Source organism: Grampus griseus (genome assembly GCF_964374135.1).
Source record: "Grampus griseus genome assembly, chromosome: 16".
NCBI lineage: Eukaryota > Metazoa > Chordata > Mammalia > Artiodactyla > Delphinidae > Grampus > Grampus griseus.
The window spans coordinates 64,434,559-64,453,763 of record NC_139010.1 but is presented as its reverse complement, the minus strand read 5'-3'; the positions used below and the strand labels follow the sequence as shown (position 1 = coordinate 64,453,763).

The window sequence follows — 19,205 nt, the reverse complement described above, 5'->3', positions numbered from 1 at the left end:
GGAGGGAGATGGGGTAGGTATATCATTACCATTTCCAAGAGACAGCTACAGGGAATGTCTTGTTGAGTGGATGTTCAGACTCTTGTTAAGAGCTCTGACCAATCAATGACGAGAATCAGAATGAGCCTTGACAAAACAGAAGAAGAGATGGGATTTTCATGTGATGTCCCCCTGTTTTCCCTTGACATGGAGTAAATAGATTGGCTAGAGTTGAAGTAAATGCATTGTACTACAGCAGGTTGGAAGTTTCATTTCAAAAGTTTATTCAGCCTGCACACAAATGTCAGAATGGAGGCAATGCTGGGAAACCTTGGTGATCATCATACACCACATGCTAATTTTACAGATGAGAAAACTAAGGTTCAAAGAAAGGAAATGACCTGCCCCCATCACAGAGTTATGGGCACAGTTGGGACAAGATTCAGGTTTCTTGCTTGGCAGTCATACCGTTTCCACTGTATAATACTACTCTTATGAAGAGGGTTTATTTACTCTTCAGAGAAAGATGTTATTTTCTTAGGAAGAAAATGTCTGCTTTTAAAAGAGAAAGACCTATTTGTCTCAAGAGGAGAGTGGTGTTACATTCATTGTTTGGTTTTAAAAATTTGCACTATCCAATTCTGAATTCTGACATGTAATTTCTAAGTATTATGTGAGTTATATGAATAGAGATCAGTATCCATCAGGAAGCAGAAAAAGGTTTTTCATTCATGTGTCCTAAGCCATATTCTGTTATGATGGCAGCCCTGATACCTAGGTTCTCATTTCAGATCTGTCAGTGGGTACTGTTAGTGACCTTGGGTAGGTAGGTGCCGCATTTTGTCATCTGGACTGTGGAAGGTAGATTAGTACATCCCTAAACAGTCATCCTCAACTCTGGCTGTACATTCAGAGCACTAGGCTTCCCCACATACGCAAGCCTTAGCCCCACTCCTGTTGCTCTGGGTTAGGCCTCAGGGAACTGTATCTCGTGCAAGCTCCCCAGGTGCTTCTGGTACATATCTGGGATTAAGAACCACCTAGGTAGGGAGTAATGTTTCTTCTGGCTGTAAACATTTCAAGTTTTTATTTTGGAGCAGCATAATTTCCCATCGTGCATAGACTCTGGAGTCAGATGGCTTGAGTAAAAACCCAGCTAAGCCAATTAACAAGTATATACCTATGGTGATTTACTTAATCTCTCCAAGCACAGTGTCATCAAATTGAAAATGGGGATAATTATAGTACCTACCTCATGGGGAAAGTTGTAAGAATTATATGAACTAAGTCATGTCAGGTGTTTAGCACAGAATAGTTAAGGCTTAATCATGTTTTCTCTTCACTTTATTCTCCTTTTCTCATTTTCCTTCTCCTTCTTCATATAATTATTGGAAGTGAAAGTAGTGATCATCCTCTATAAGTAGCTGTGTTCAGTAGAACTTTCTACAATGATAGAAATGTTCCTCTAAGCTATCCAGTACTATAGACACTAACCACTTGGGGCTATTATTTGAATAGCCAGGCTAGTGTGACTGAGGAACCAGATTTTACATTTCATTTCGTTTTAATTAATTTGAATGCAAGTAGCCACATGTGGCTGATGGCCACAGTATTGGACAGCACAGTTCAATAATGTCAACCTCACAAGTTTAGAGATTTCCCTTGAACACTCCTATCTTCTCCTTCCTGGTTGATGACCGGTCCATCATCACCAATTACATCTAAACAATTTTGATCTGCTGTATACAGTCCTAAATTAAGGAGCCACATTTATATCCTTTATTTTTTATAATGAGATTGAGTTATGTTTGTTGGCTTTGAATTGATTCTTGTAACCCCTATTGATTTTTCCTCTAGTTCACATTTTTAGTACATTTCATTTAGCAATCAACAATCTGTAGGCAGTATAGGATACAAAAAGAAATAAGCCAGCTTTCTACCCTCAAAGATCCCGTATTCTAGTAGTAAATGCACTATGACTTTCTGTAGTTGAGAAGTCTCTGGCTCTGCTTCCACCTAGCAGGTTACTTTGGGTGAGTCAGTTACATTTTCCTGTTTGTAAAGTGATACAGGCGAAAACAAAGGAATTTACAGCTGGAAGAGACTTAGAATTGTTCTCATCTAGTGACAGTCTCTGTTTTATTAATGCCGTTAGAAAGGAATATGATTTTTAAAAATAGGATGTCAAATATTGAAGGTAGGCATAGGCCTTTCTGTAGCAGCAGAGTATGTGCTAGTGACCTGAAGACTACAACACTGTTAACAGGAGCAGCACCTGAAGAGTGGGATCTCAAGTCCAGATGTAGCTCCTAAGACTAGAAGGAAAGCTTAGATGTGATACAGAATGGAGCCCTGCCACTGAATCTATTTATGTTAATACATCAATATCAATCAAGCTGCATACTTAATCTGTAGTTACCTGCAGGGCTTTCAAAAAAGATATTTGGGGTTTCCCTGGTGGCGCAGTGGTTGAGAGTCCGCCTGCCGATGCAGGGGACACGGGTTCGTGCCCTGGTCCGGGAAGATTCCACATGCCGCGGAGCGGCTGGGCCCGTGAGCCATGGCCGCTGCGCCTGCGCGTCCGGAGCCTGTGCTCCGCAACGGGAGAGGCCACAACAATGAGAGGCCCTTGTACCGCAAAAAAAAAAAAAAAAAAAAAAAGACATTTGGCCATGGGCATTTAGCTAAAATTAAGACTTGGCTGATCCTTTTTCCAGAGAAGAAGTAGCCATTGCCCGTGACTCTGAGAACAGCTTTCTCTCTGCAGGTCAACTTCCAGAAGCAGAGGCAGGCCTGAGCTGTTTAAATCACAATGTTTATGGGTGAACCTAGGAGGAGGGATCTTTTCCTCTACAGATAAATGAGGCCTTCAGGGTGACTTTCTGAGATGCTGATAGATTTAAGAAATATTGGAGGACGATGAAGGTCTTTACAATGGTGCAAAAATCAATAAAGTTGACATAGCAGTATATTTGTGTTCAGTTTTTCTACTTATGAGGTGAATTTATCACCATGAAATATGGACTTTCCCCCACAAAGGGACATACTTGAACCAAAGAGATGGTACCTGCCCAACATTTTAAAGTGTGAATATATTTCTCCCAATCAATGAGAGTTTATGTTATAAAAAAAGAAGAAGAAGAAGAAAAGAAATATCAGGCTGTATTAATTATGCAGGACAAAGGCATTGAGGTTTGCTCTAATTCTCCTAGGACTTCTGCGTCCTCCAGTGAAAAGGCAGGCTCCTTTAAAGGGTTGTATTAATTCTTTTAGGTCTCCGGGGTGCTAACAAGTTAACATCTTTTGTACCAGACACTTCTCTCTCCTCTTCACATCAGTGAGAGCAACTGGAATAAAACTGACAGCGGAGTAACTGTCTTCCATTCCCAGAAACCTGTTTTGCCTTTGCGTTCTTCTGGCTATTTTTAGCTGCTTATGCGGACAAGCACAGTTCTTCAATCAATATATCTTCAACAGCAGGCATCAGGCCCTGGCTTTGCAGGCAGCTTGTTAGGGGTATTACTGGGATCAGCAGCCGGGATGAAACAGGCCCTTATTTGCAGTTTAAATTGATGATTATTCATTGGCTATTTCTTTGCAAGCCTGCTGTAAATTACTGCAGCTTTCCTTGGATGTGTCTGTTACACTAAAAACTGTAATCTCATCATAGGTCAGTCTAGGAAATCTTGACTAAGAGACATAGAAATCTGGCTCCCAGGTATTATCCTAGCTCAAGCATCCTCTCTTTTGAAGGAACTCAGCACCTGGCCTCTGATAGATGAGGTAAGCTCAAAAGTACAAGGATGAGTGGGTCCTAGTGCCAGAGGAGAGGCAGGCTACCTATTCGTCACCATGCCTCCGAGGGAAAGTACTCCCCCACCCCCAGTTCATGATAAATCCCAAGTCTTGTTGGTTTCAGCAGTAGTTTATTGGCTTCCTACATATAATATTCTATGAGAAAAGATGACTTAACCTGCTGCAGAAATGAACATCTGGGTTGTAGATGGTGATGGGGAGAGCTAATACAAATGTATCAAAGAGAAAAAAATCAATGCTGAAATTTCAGTCTTACTCTTAAATTCTCACTGAATTTATTTGTTTTCTGCCTAAAAAAGAAAACTTCTTTATACTCAATGTGCGCCTATCCACAGTACCTTTCCTATCGCCCCCAACCAACCTTACCTATGCTCCCTTCATGCGGTATTGTATAACATCTTTAAGGATTACAGAATACAGAATCCCAAGTGGAATTCATTGGGGGAGAAAAGAAGAAAAAAAGTGGGTTTTTTTTTAAACTCAGAACAGCCAATTCATTTAGTTGTTATAACCTTGTACTGTCTGTACAGTGTGTTCCCAGCAAAGAAAAAACCTAGAGCCTATTTGTTCTTTATATTTCCTGTGCCCCACCCACCCCCACATATCCCAGTTCTTTCTCCTTTCTCTGTCATCACCACTTAATTAATATCTTTCCTGCTGAGAGAGCCTCCCAAGACTTGTATCCTATAAATAGGACCCATTGACCATTCTTGCCGGGTCTCTTGGTACATGCCAACATTAGACACTGTTTACATTTTCTCCAGATGTTTAGGTTTTAATTACCGTACTGTATGTGGCACTTTCTAAATAAGTGTATGATTATTGACTTCTTGCCTCTTCTCTTTATATCCTGGGCATGCTTAATTCCTCTTGTCATTTGCTTGGGTGGTCTATATCATATACGTGACCTTTGGGGACAGGAAAGAGGTGTGGTTGATAGTGTCCTCCAACTTCTCTTAGGAAAAATGATGGAATCGTTGAATCAGAGCCTAAAAGATTTTGGAAATTTTAAGATTCTGCTTTTGCATTTAACAGATATGGAAACTGAGTCCCAAGAGTTTAGTGTCTTGCCTGAGGCAGCATGCAACTGGTGAATAAAAGAGCAAAGATCATTAGACCTTTAAAGCAGCGGTCCCCAACCTTTTTGGTACCAGGGACCGGTTTCTTGCAACACAATTTTTCCACGGAGCGGTGGGGGGTTGGGGGGGGATGGATCAGGCGGTAACGCGAGCGATGGGGCGCTATGGGGAGCGGCAGATGAAGCTTCGCTTGCTCGACCGCCGCTCACCTCCTGCTGTGCGGCCTGGTTCCTGACAGGCCGCGGACCGGCACCGGTCCACCTGTTCCTGCCACCTATTCCATAAAATCAAATCAATTCCACTGATGAGATTTTCTCACTCCCCCTGACCTCCCAGCCATCTGCTTCTGTTTTCCTGCACTTCTCTCTTCTGATTATAGTTGTTTTTGACCCTGTATACTTGCCCCTTTAGAACGCAGGGTCCTGGATGGGTTAAGTGCCTTGACTAACTTTGTTGTCTCTAACATGCGGAGCACAGGGTCTTGGGGTTCAGTCATGTCCAACACATGGCTGAGGATTTGTATTGAACTTAGGTTGGGTTTTGGACTCCTAGGCTGGAACTTGAAAAGAAAAATACAGTGTGAAACCAGCTGTGACATATTTATTTTCTCTAATGATAAAATTAATTATTTCAAGTGAATAAACAAGAACAGTTAAAAAAGAAAAGAAAAAAATCCCTGTAGGTTTTAGTAATTTCTAAGCCATATTGTATAATTTTATGTTTTCTAGCCAAGAAGAGCATGATTAATATTTAAAATGCCAGGACTCTGCATAGCACTCACTCAACATTATCCGGCGAGGCCGAGGGGAACGAGTGTATTGTATAATACATCAAAGGGGGTGCATGACATTTCCCTTAGCAGACAGGCAACACTTGCTCATTCTACCTTGACTCTTTTATCTGTCCCTTTGTATACAAGATCATGCGTTTGCCTCTAATCTTTTAAAAAATCATGTATGTTTCATTCATAAACACGTGCAATGCATGAACTTAGGGACAGAGTGGAAGTGGCATTTTCCAAACTTCAGTAGAAGTGACTTTTTTTGGCAACAAATGCTTGCTCGCCTGCACTTAACCTGAACAATGATGGCTAAAGGGAGAGATAATCTCCTTTGATCCTTCCTGGGTACAGCTGAGTGTTTGTACTGCTTTAGTCCATCACGCATTGTTCCGTTCTTTTTTTGAGTGTTCAAAAATCAGATCAAGGGCTTCCCTGGTGGCGCAGTGGTTGAGAGTCCGCCTGCCGATGCAGGGGATGCGAGTTCGTGCCCCGGTCCGGGAAGGTCCCACATGCCGCGGAGCAGCTAGGCCTGTGAGCCATGGCCGCTGAGCCTGTGCGTCTGGAGCCTGTGCTCCGCAACGAGAGGGGCCACAGCGGTGAGAGGCCCGCGTACCGCAAAAAAAAAAAAAAATCAGATCCAAGAAGGCATGCCACATCTACATTTTTTTTTTCCTCTGGGTGATGCTCCAACAGTGATCCAAGCCCCGGAGTTTCAAACAAGCTACAGAATAATAAGTGCAAAGTTCTCTGTTTGAAACAGGGGCAGAGTGCCAGGAGCAGTCCCCACGAACGAACTCCCTCATCACCCCAAGTTGGCCCCAGGGAGCCCTCTGGTACTCCTGGGCTCCACAGAACACAGTTGTAAAAAAACAAAAATGAAAACACTGATCTAAGCCATTCTCCCTCTGTACATGGAACTACACTTGAAACAGCCATGTCCTTCGTACTATTTTATATAAATCAAAGCACCTATGATAACATTCATAGATTTAAAAAGCTAATCAAACCACGGTCTTTTCAATTTTCACACAGTATATTACAGAGTAGGTACACAGTTGAGTTTTATTGACTCTTATCTGTGCCTCTCTAACACTAATGTTAAAAAAAGAAAAGAAAGGCAGATTCAGAATGTGCCTGGTTTCTCAGAACTTATCAGGTTAACTAGTGATTCACTTGTATTTCATGCAGCTTTAAGTAGCACTAAGTATCATTTTATTGTTGTTAGAAAGAAGCTTCTTGCATAATTAACATCACATATTTGCTATTCCTCATTTTTAAGATGGTGTATCTATCACATATAATAAGCAACTGATACGTTAAATATTAATCATGAATTGCTGAACTAAAAACTAAGTTATATCTGTATAAGGATCAAGTTTATATGATGTTGATGTTATAATTCAGAGTTTTATTAGCCACATTTATGTTAAAAAACATACAGGTAGCTAGCTAGATTTTAAACAGGTAGAATGGTGATATGATAAATATATCCACAGATCAACCTTTTCTAAGTTTAGATAATGCCTTCTAGTTGACTTCAGGTGATATTTCTTTCCCAAAGGGGGAAAATAGAACTCTGTCTTTTGGTGTTACTCCTTTTTAACAAATGTAATTAATCAGGGTAGAGGTAGCCTGAATTAGTCTAGAAATATTATGAAGTAAGATTAATCTGGAAACTGCATGTTTCTTACACCACTGAGTGGGTCTCAGAAGGTAGGTTGCCTCTGTGGCCAGAAGTTCTCAAAAATGAAAGGAAACCTGTATCAGAGGCTGATCATTCTTCAAATATGCATAATAGACTATCTGCTTAACCTTCTTTGGAGAGATCTTTTATATTTAGTTATCTACCTCCTTATTCATTTATTTTTGTCTCATCATCTGTCCTTATTAGAATTTGTTCTCTGAAGTTCTGGCTGACCTAATGTTAAATGCCCATCCATTACCCTTTTATGAAGGTCAGATGCATTATTTCAGGTTGGTTCCAAGTTATGCTCTGCTGTGGAAAGTGGTCAGAGGTCTTTTCAGCATTCTGGTCTGTTTGCTTCCAGCATACTCCCTGTGGCTTCTCAGAGGTTTCCATCATTCGGTGTTTGACACACTGTATCTAGAACATTTGTTTCTAGTGAATAGCCGTGCCTGTCTCATGATGGATGGAGATGAATGCCCGCTGCTACAGGAAATGTGCCGCATTTACCAGGGCGGGAACGTTTCACTCCAATATATCAGATCTGCCCCAAGCTTTCTCCCGGTGCTGTCAGGAAAAACAGAGTTGATGTCGATGAATCTTTAATAAAATCACTTTTTTCTTCCCTGGAGAAATTAAGAGAATACCTCAGGAGAATAGCTGAATAGAAATTAAGAGAATAGCTCAGCCTCAGGCGCTAAATTGTTTCCATTTAAACATTCCTTTTTCTGACCTGACCTTCCCCTTGACCAAATCTTCTTTTGATGGTTTTTCCCTCTGTTCCTCTAGGCATCCACCTCCCATTGTACTGGGTTCCCAACTGATAACATGTTTCTCATTCCATAACCCTCCAAGTCAACTGCTTAAAATAAGTTTCCCAGGACAAAATACCATAGCTTGTAGGTACAAGATGGGCTTAGATCTTCATAGGTAAAAAGGCCTGTAGTATGGGATGTACAATTTGATGCCTGGGACAGAGCAGTTTCTTCTTCTTTGCCTGCTTGGGGCTGTGTGTGCTTGTTTGGGGACTAGAATACTAAGTGTCTCCACGATTGACGGCATCTGCCAACCAGGAAATGAGCACACCTGTAGTGGAAAAAAAGCACTATGCGGATGAATCCAAAAAATACAGAATGGGGAAAAGTAAAACAGCCTGAGTACACAGTCTCTCACAGATAAGAGGAGAAAGGGTACAGGAGGAAAGACACAGATGTTAAGCTAAGAGGGATGATGGCAGAGATTAGTACAAAGCATTTGAAGTAACAAAATGGTGATGAGAGAAAGCTAGTATAAAGCACAGTGAAGACATAAAGTTGAAGAAAAAGAAACAATAAAATCATAAATATTTTCAGCAGTAGATTAAGGATCTCTTGAGATCTCTCAGAGAGAGGAGGGCTGGCTAACTCACCAGGAACTTAGTAAGGCTTTCAGATGGAGTACCATTTACCTTTATCTCTCTGTTCTTCCTGAGTGCTTTCAAAGAGGGAAAAGATGTCGATGGTTGTGGCCGAAACTGGTTTTGCCAGGAAGGAAGACACAATTATGACTCAGGTGTGGAGGAGTGGCAGGCCTAGATCCAGGCTCCCCAGTGGCAGGTTCAAATATCACTGCCGCTGCCTGTGCTTAATGAACTTCTGTCCTTTTAAAGCTGTCTCCCTTGGCTGCTCTCTGTGCCTCTGTGGAATGGCCTCTTCTATTTATGTGTACATCCGGTAGTTTCTGCACTTGTCAGATGCACCAGCTCAGCCTCTGTTTGCAGTCATGGTAGAGCTACACTTTGTCATTTGAAGGCGGTCATTGTGAATTTTTGCCTGGTGGGGTCATTAGTCGTGTCATGGTTAATCTGATGGACCCTGGAGCCAGTCTGCCTGGCTTTCAATTCCAGCTAAGCCACATACTAGGCGTGTACGCTTAGACAAGGTTTTATTTGTTGGTTTGTTATTAACCTCTCCGCGATACAGTTTCCTCATCTCTAAAATAAAATATAACGATTGTGTCCATATCAAGAAGTTGTGAAAAGAGTTACAACAAGCAAAGAGGAACGGTGCGTGACACACAGCAAGTATCCGATAAATGTTAGTCTCATTGTTACCATTTTTATCTGTTTCAAATTATATGGCCATGCCTTATGCTATCATTGGTCAACTCAACTGAAATTGTTAAATGCCTATGTTGTGCCAGGTCTTTTTTAAGGACTAGGAAGCAGAATAGAAATAGAAGACATTGTCTGCTCTTAAGGATCATACAATCTGGCAGAGGAGATGAATATATAAACAGTCAACTACAAGTATAGAAGTTATGTATCATAATAGCTATGTACATAGAACACTATTTTGGGGGACTCAAGGAAGCCTTCACAGAGAAGCAGATATTTGTCAAAGGAGAAGGGAAAAAGCAGATGAAGAGTGTCTTTCAGTGTATGTGTTGTGAGAAACCAGTGTTCACAGATCACAGTGCATACACAGCATTGATTGATTTGCAAATATTAAATAAATAAGCCGTGCCTATTTTGACTATTTGTGGCTACGTTAACATGCTAATTTCCATTTATACCTGACTATACTGACTAATCAAACCAAAATAAAAGTCCCCATGACCCCACTGAATTATAATTCTAACACAGTAACATACATTTTTTCAATTATTATAAATTTTCCCTGTCTTTATAAAATGAATAAATAGGCAATGATGACATTATTAAAATTGAATTAATAAAACTAAATTTTACCTTATTATAAATTAGATACATTCAGCATTTATCTTAAGTAACTATTGGTCCGACAGAACTATTGATGAGATTTGGAGGTGCAATTTTAAGAAATCAATTGACACATATTTTATTGAACACCCTGGCTCGTACCCAGTTCTTTGCAAGCATATTGGTGAATATTAAAAAAAAAAAAAGTGCGAACCTTGCATTGCCCTTATGGAGTTTACATCCCCTCTGTGAGGATGCAATTAAAGAATAGTGCAAGACAGAAGATGATGGATTTCATGGGACAGATGACAAAGACTCTAAGAGTTTGGAGAGGACTGTAGTCTGGGATAGGCAGGAAAACGGCCTTAGAAGGCTTAGACTGATCAATGAAGCGGACCAGTACAACACAGGGTCATGACATTCACAACAAAAAATATATAATTTAGTTGAACCAACATTTATTGAGTGCTAGGCAGGAGAGATACAAGCATTCATATACCAGGGGGCCCTGTGTGCAGAGACAGGGAGACTGAAGGGGGAGGATGCAAGTAGAGATGAGCATGGGATTAACATTGGTACAGATACTGTACCTTTCATTTCCTGAAATCCCAGTAATCTGAGAATATATATGATATGTCCTACTCTTTTGCATCTTAAAAGTGCTCTTCACAACGCTCCTTTGACACACTGTTTAATCTAATAGTTGATTTAGAAAATATGGACCCACTTATGGAACACTTAGGAGAGCACCCAGATCAGGGCAGTATTACTGAATGTTGAGGATGATGGGGAAGTGAGAATGGAGTGAAACATGGCCATAAGAGAAGCAGTCCAAGCAGTCAGGGGGTCTCTGTCAGGTCCTCCTGATTTGGGGGATCAGTGGGCACTTCTGGTGTTCCAATGACTAGTTGTTCACCTTTGCCCCACTATTTTCTAAAAGGGGCCCAAATTCTCTTGAAAGGACAGCTACGACTTAATAAACGCTGACGCTTTTCCCTTCAGTAAAATTTCACGAGGAGGACAGTAGCTTTAGGAGCCAAACCACGCATCCAGTTTGACTCCAATAATTATAGCGTTTGAATTCCAGAGGGATCCAGAGCTGAACTTCTGCTGGGGAAAAAGACGTTGGCTCTCAGGAAGGCACTTGTGTGATATTGGAAGCAGTCCGATTCCTTTTGAATTTAAGTTATGTGGTGTGTTTGTGTGTGCCCACCTCTTATGCTTTATGAATGTGTTATTTAACCAACAGATTTACATATTTTCTCCACTGGCTAAAGCTGTTTTTGTTTTGTGGGCCCGAGCCCTTTGTGCTTCTGTTTGGAAGTGCATTACTGACATTTACAAACTCCCACAGAGGACTCAGTCAGTTACCACCATAGACGCCCATTGTTCCAAGAGAGCTGACCTTTACCCCTAGGCATCAATTAAAATCTATTGCTTCTTACCGCTGCCTGTGCTTGCTGTAATTCTGGCTCAGTGCCTGGTATGACTGGTGGGACGCATTCTTCTTAGTCCTTAGTTGTGATATTGTTTTTCTTCCATAAGAGAGTGACCTGCGAATGGAAACTGTATGTTTTCTCTGGAAGAAAAAGAGGCAGACCACAAGAGTTGACAAGTTTTCAGTTCAGTCACCTTTTGTGTCAACACAAATGAAGACCCTAAATAAATAATTAGGCAAAAATGCGGACATTGCCTGTAGGTTTATCCCAGATCCACGTATCAGCAGTGCTGCCAGTCACTTCAGGATGGTGCTCTGTTGCTAACTGCAGGGCCGTTCTGCCCTAGGTATAGCTGGCCTGCTCCATGGCAGGCTGACAGAGAGACTGAAGCCCCAGAGAGCAGAAGTCAGGCACGGAGCCCTCTGCATGTCAAATTAAGTGTTACTAGCACACTGCTAGGATGGTAGCATTTTAGGTAACATTAAATTCCTTTCTTCAATGGAGTGTGAGATCAGGGCATTCAGAGCCAGGAGTAGTTTGTCTGAGATCACAGATGTTCATCATAAGAAGATTGGTAACTCTGGCCGACCAGTAGCCTTAAAACATTCTTATTTGGGGAAATAAACTTCATGATGTGTTCAGAGGTGTAACATCTCTTTTGTAATTCTTTCCACTCTTTTTTTTTTAATCTTTGTATCTAACGTGACTTTTTTAAAATAAATTTTATTAGAGTGCAGTTGATTTACAATGTTGTGTTAGTCTCAGGTGTACAACAAAGTGAATCAGTTATACATATACATGTATCCACTCTTTCAGATTCTTTTCACTCTTGACTTCTATTTCCCCCATCTTCTATTGTGACAGAGGTACGATGCTGCTGACATTTTAATGAGGTTTGAAGCCAAATTCTACCAACCCAGTTATTTTGGTAGAAATGGCCGTCCGTAAACACAGTGACCCAGGAACAAGTCTCTCTATACTCACATCGAGACAAGAAGTCCCCATTTGCTAAAAGTGAATGGAGCTTGAAATTTGCCTTTCCCTGCTTAGTTTAAAATTCCAGATCTAAGCAGGTTGAAGTTGGACAGAAAGCACCATCCTCTTCCTGTAGAAATAGCCTCTTCCTCCCACCTTCTCCCTGCACCATTAGTGAGAACAACCAGACTGAGATAATGCAATTAGTTCTTTGATCTTCAGAGAGAACGGTTCCTGCAGTTTTATTAGCCTCCCCCATTTTCCCGTCTTTACTAGTTGAAATTTTATAGACGCATGAAGATTATACTTGTATGAGGGCTTAAAATTTCCCAGGAGCCACAACGCTTCATTCTTCCCCACCCCACAGGTCTTTGTAGAGCCTGAGAGTGTAGCGCGGTGAGTGGGAATCATCTGGTTACCTGGAGGTCCATGTCAGCATCCCATTTCCCAGCAACCAATGGGAACTGGTTAAGCTCATATGATAAAGCCCAGAAGATTATCCAACCCAAACCATTTGGCTTCATTTATTACAAATACAAAGATTCGCCCGTGGTTCGTTATGTTCCTCCCATACAAACCCAACTCAGGGAAATTACAAAGAACTCGGAAATAAATATGTGGGAGAGAGCAGTGTGGAAACTGGGTATTACCTGGCTACAACTGCTTAGTTTGTTTCTTCTTCTTCCCATCCCTTCTTCTCTCCCTCCTTCCTTTCTTCCCTTCTTTCCTTCCATCTTTCTTTCCTTCCTTCCCTCCCAAAGCTCATTTATATGAAAGAGGGAGTAACGAGACCACCTTATATATTTAAAACAGAACGTGTTTTCAAAATGTTTACATAAATGTGTGTGTGTGTGTGTGTGTAATCATCTCATCCTTACAAAACTCTGTAAAGTGGGTAGGAGAGTTTGTGGTATTTTCTACCTGAGACCTAGTTAGTGGCTAGTGGTCTTTAACTAGAAGCCAGTCTTTGCATATCGGGTCTATGTTTCTTATCTCTTAGTTTACCGTTTTTCAGACATTGCTCCAATTTTCTTGTCTGGGAGGGTTACTTTTTACTAGTGTTCTTGAGGCTAAGTGCTGATTCCTCTATAGACCTTAAATAAATTTCATGTTTTAAATATGAATTATATAATCTCAGATAAAAGGTAAAGCACAGAGAAAATGTAAAGGCAAACCACATGTCACATTTTAAGTCAGCTTGTATAGAATCATCCAGCCTCCTGCTTATCATTTCTTGATAACAGCCTTGACAACTTTACAGGATAAGCCTGGTGTCTTTAAAAATCTGAAAAAGATTCCATATAGAGAGTCCCAAGGAAACCTCATTTTATTTAATTTATTTATTTATTTATTTTTGTGGTACGCGGGCCTCTCACTGTTGTGGCCTCTCCCATTGTGGAGCACAGGCTCTGGACACACTGGCTCAGCGGCCATGGCTCACGGGCCCAGCTGCTCTGCGGCATGTGGGATCTTCCTGGACCAGGGCACGAACCCGCGTCCCCTGCATCGGCAGGCGGACCCCCAAACACTGCGCCACCGGGGAAGCCCAGAAACCTCATTTTAACTCCAGGTTCCAGTACTGGATCCCAGGAAGAACTCAGTCAATACTTGCTAAAAAAAAAAAAAATAATAATAATAAATTAATTAATGGGTAAATGAATAAGTAAAAGGAAGTTCAGGAATATTTTTCTTCCTCAATATTTCTAAGATTAGAGCTGCCAACAATAATTAGGATAGATTTGCTGTGGCAGGAGGATGGGCAGTGACCCTCATAGTACTTTCCACCTTTGTCATCACATTCCTGTAACGGACACTATCCCTCACCCGGGCTCTGAGCTTCCCTGGGGACCCAGTAGGCCATCTGTATTTACTCACAGTATGTATTTGAATACTCTGGGTTGTTATTTTCCACTAAAGGGAACGCAGGTCAGAAATACACCTATCCCTGGGATTTCCCTGGTGGCACAGTGGTTAAGAATCCGCCTGCCAATGCAGGGGACACGGGTTCAAGCCCTGGTCCGGGAAGATCCCACATGCCACGGAGCAACTAAGCCCGTGCGCCACAACTACTGAGCCTGCGCACCACAAGGAAGAGTAGCCCGCACTCACTGCAACTAGAGAGAGCCCACACGCAGCAACGAAGACCCAACGCAGCTAAAAATAAATAAATAAATGTATATAAAAAAAAGAAATACACCCTATCCCACCATCACACCTGTGACCAGTGACAGGGAGAACAAGATAATCGTCCAGTGTTTGGTACAGGACCTGCTTAGAGGTAGATTCCGTTGTCCTGAGCGATGCTCCTTGGAGAAATCACCACTGAGAAATTGTCCTCCTGTCACTGCATGTACACGCTGTCATGGGTGTGTTCTTCCCCCTGCACAGCTTTATTCATGAGCTCTGATTAGACCTTGTGACTCCGTCATTGCCTTTCATCTCTGAGGTACTGTACCGTCATTGAATCTCTAGACACCCACTTTTTCTGCAGGAGCCACTGCTTCCTCTCAATTTCTTAGAAAAGAGATCCTTTTCTTCCAAGCAATTTCCTCTGTAGCATCAGTGGAAAAATATTATTTATTCTTCTAAGACTGGACACATGGGCCCTCATGAATAAACTTCTTGCACTCCTCCCCAGTTTTTTCTTTCTACATCAAATGTGTAAAGGAAATAATTAAAACTATGAGAGAGAGAGATTTAAAAGGATGTATTAGAAAGGACATTGTTTAAATTAGACCTAAATTAGAATGAGAAACCTCCCTTAAGCCTCTTAAGTGGTGTCTGAAGTAACCCAGACTCACACTTTTCAAAGAAGTAGTAGAACAACAATGGTTCATGCTTCTCAAGTCAATGATTGTAATAAACTGTAAGCTGTAAGATATACATATGTGAAATGTACTAAGAACATTTTCATGCATAATGATAGCTGATGCAGAAAGGAAACAAAACAAAACTCTGAAATCAGGGTAAGTACCATAAGTGCCATCTTAATGTTGAGAAAACTAAGGCTCAGAGAGGGGGTTGTCCAGTTAGTATAGCTGGTACATGCACGAGGACTCGGCAACATGGAAGTTTTCCTAAGCTTCTTGGTTAACATTCACCTTCCCTACCTATTAACTAAAGAGTATAATCTCCCTACGGCCACAGTTATTTCTTCTAATGGTGCATGTGAGATACTCACTTCTGCTCAATGAAGCAAGCAGTAAGAGTGACTCTGTTTTTTAGCCATTTATAGAAGAGTGCTGTAACTTGAATGTTCTGATATATTTGGATTTCTCTCTATATATGAAAATACTTAAGGATATATCTACCTGCCTTTCAGAGATTCGTGGAATGAAGTGACCAAACTAGTACTGAGGCTCCTAAACCTTGGCATATGTAAGAATCATCTAGAGAGTTTGTAAAAATGTAGATTCTAAGGGCCCGTTTCTCAGAAAATCTGGGTCAGAAGCTCTGAGAATCTGCATTTTAACAAGCAGGTACCACCTCCCCATCCTCCCATAATTCTGTTGCATATGGACCTAGGGCCACACTTGACTGAACAAGAGATGAGCTGTCCTAATAGTAAGGTATCATTTTTCCAGGAATCTCTTGGTTTCATTTTTCTTTATAAAAATAAGTAGGTAAAACTCTTGGTGTTGGTGACAGAGTATAAAATACGTGTTACGTGTTTGGAGCCAGCTGCCCTCTACTGGACAATGGAAAATTTGATGTGAAATTAGACTGTTTCTCTCCATTTGTACCTTTGACATTAAAACTGTGTTCATTTTTCCCCTCTCAGAAAGACAGCGGTGTTATGCATTTGACCACTGGATGGGATAAAGTTCCGGAACACGCAGACACATTCAGGGCATCTTTGAGATTTAAGGAAGTGGTGAAGCCCAGTCTTTAGGAGTGGATTAGGAAAGCATGAGGTGCAGGCTGCATGGTGTCCTCTACTCTTCCGCCTGGGAATGAAGGAGGGGCTAGAACAAGTAATTCCGAGAGCTGCTTCCTAGCCATGTAACTTTGCAGAGGTGTGGGAGGCTGCTTTTACAGTGTTTTCAAAGATATTTGATCAACTCAGGGAGGGGGGCTTCTTGCAATTTTATTTTTTGAGAGTTCTACTCCGTTATTCCAGGGTTCTAGTTTCATTCCTTTGCACAGCAAGTAGCTCTGTCTGGCATGAAACGCAGGCAGCCCACACAGCCCTATTAGATACAAATTGCTATTCAAAGATCCCATGAGAGAGGAACATGAAAAAAAATGCAGGTGTTTTTTGAAAAACAGATTTGGAAATAAGTTCTAATGTGTCAGGGTCTGTAAGATGAGCGAAGAGAGGAGTTATCACTGCTTTGAGGCTGGACCAAGGAAAGGGTAATTTTAAGGAAGCATGTATGTGTGAACTTTCATCTATCACTGAATTTGAACCTTCGCCACCTTCCAAAAGAAAGAAGGATGGTAGTGAACATTGGTACTTTTTATTTCATGTCTATGAGACCTCCCCTTCCACACCCACAAACTCTAGATAAGTGAAATTTTAAAAAAACAAGAGGAGAAAATGACTCCTGTTTGGAAAGAGACAGACATGAATGCACAGAGAGGGTTCTTTCACTTTCATCCAGGGCCAGGTGCTCAGATCTACCTACCAGATCCTGGAGATTTTGTGTACAGTGAAGGAGAGTTTATGAACGCTGTAAAATGAGTGGCAGAATAAATGGATTGGATACCACCAGCTGCTCCTTTTCTAGCCCCTTCCTTTGTACTCAACGACTCAGCCTTCTTCTGTCCCAGCATCGCCAAAGTGTGGCTGTCACTCATCTCCATTTTGTGGTTTGGCTGTCATGTCTTTCAAATTCCTGCAGTGACAAGTGGAATTGAACAGGGCTGGCCGGGGGATCCTGGCAAGAGAAGAGAGCCTTCCTGGGAGACCAGTGCAGAGCCAATCCCGCTGTACTCTCAAAAGGGCACCCTGGCTGCAGAGCCTGTCAGCCGAGAGAAGAGTGAGTTCTTCCATCCCTGGCACCTTCTGTCCCCGCGCCAAGGCCAAAGTCAGGCTTCATTTCTGATGTCCAGGAACTTGCCTTTTAGTCTGGGACGTTTTTTCTTTTGTTTTTATGGGGGGGTTTGTTTTTGACTAAATAGCCCCTCCCTCAAAAAAAAAAAAAAAAAGAAAGAAAGAAAGGAAGGAAGGAAGAAAGTGTGCCTCGGCTAGAAGAAAAGCATGTAAAGAAGGAATCTGAGTCTGATGACTTGGCTCGAATCCCACATCTTGTTTTTGTTACAACTGGCAGTAAAATGGACGACTGCTTCAGAACCTCTCAGCTTTTCTCTGAACAAGTTCAATATCCTTTTTATTTCCTTTTGCTCTTGTGGCTTAGCTCTAAAGTTTTGTAAGGAAACAAGAAGAAGCAGTGTGACTACTGTATGTGGCAGCAGGAAAGGGGCTGAAAACATCAGGGAGTGTTGTAGCTTTATCCTCCCTGCATTTAGGTGAATGCTGAAGAGTGCTTGGTTAAGAGTGAGGCTCCAGGAGCAGCCAAACTTCACCCAGATCCCAGCCTCAGTGGCACTGGTGTGTGTGCTTCAGGATGTCTTCCTCTGTGCAGTGGGGAAGATAACATGGATGGGGGTGTGGTGAACACGAAATGAACACTGTACACCTGAAACTAATATAATATTATAAATCAACTATACTTCAATAAAAAGGAAACAACACACACAAAGCACATGGCGAATAGCCTTGAGTACTATGTGTTAGACACAAATTTTCTTTCGAGGTACCAGGTTTTTGCCTTTTGTGAACTCAAAATCCATTGGACATTTCGATTCTGATGTGCCCTTTGTGGGCAAACTCAAAGAACAATTGCAAAATAAGAGATTCTTTTTCCCCCTATGGGAGATCATCTATACCTGCTGTTGCAGGGAGCTTTTGCTGCAAGGGGCAGATGGTCCTATTTTAGGCAAGTATGAGTAGCGGGACCAGTCTTGGAGAGAGTGAAGCCCAGAGGGGTTTGAGCCATTTGTTCTGAGATGCATAGCAGGTGGTTTTATTTCAGAACCAGTAGTAGAATCCCAAACATTTTATTCCATCTGGAAAATGGAGAAAGTATTCATTCTCCTGCCTCCTAGGATTATTAAGAGAAAAATGTAATCATATATGAAAAGATATTTCGATTTGAAAAATCAGGTTCAGGTATACAAGGTCAATGTTTTTATAGTTATTTCCAAGACAACTTTTTGGAAAAACGTGACCATGGGGAAGGAGGGTGTGCTTTATATGGAAGAGGCATTAGTTGAGGTATGGACAAACGAATGTGTATGGGGGAAAAAAAGAAGTAGGAAGCAGATTTCTGAAGGATTACACCTTTCAGTCATTTTGGGGGGGAGGTGGGGGCTTGGTTTTTGCAAAATTATAAAAGGGAAGTGCCACCTACAGTGCAGAGGGAATTTCAGAAAGAAAACAAAGATCCCTAACTAGGATGAAGATGGCAGTCTCCTGATTTTAGTTACCACCCTCTTTATCAAAAGGCATCATTCATCACTTGGCCTTAAATATATGCTCTTCTCTGATGTACACATAAAGCCACACAGTTTTAGGTACCAGTATTTCTTCATCTGTGAGTAGGGATAATGACACGTGTCCTGTTAGCTCCTTGTATGGTGGCAAGGACCAGGAAATCACAAACACAAAGGGATGCCTATTTATGGAGCTGAATTACATATTCTAAAGCTGCATTAACACCATGATGAGGAAACTTGAGAGAGTGTGTGA

General features: G+C 41.5%; 1 protein-coding gene across 4 annotated transcripts in view; it reads left to right on the top strand.

Moving 5' to 3' along the window:
• Window positions 1-19,205, top strand: part of SORCS1 (sortilin related VPS10 domain containing receptor 1) — a gene marked incomplete at both ends in the record, with an annotated part of 558,785 nt that overhangs the window by 295,369 nt on the left and 244,211 nt on the right. The window lies entirely within an intron of this gene.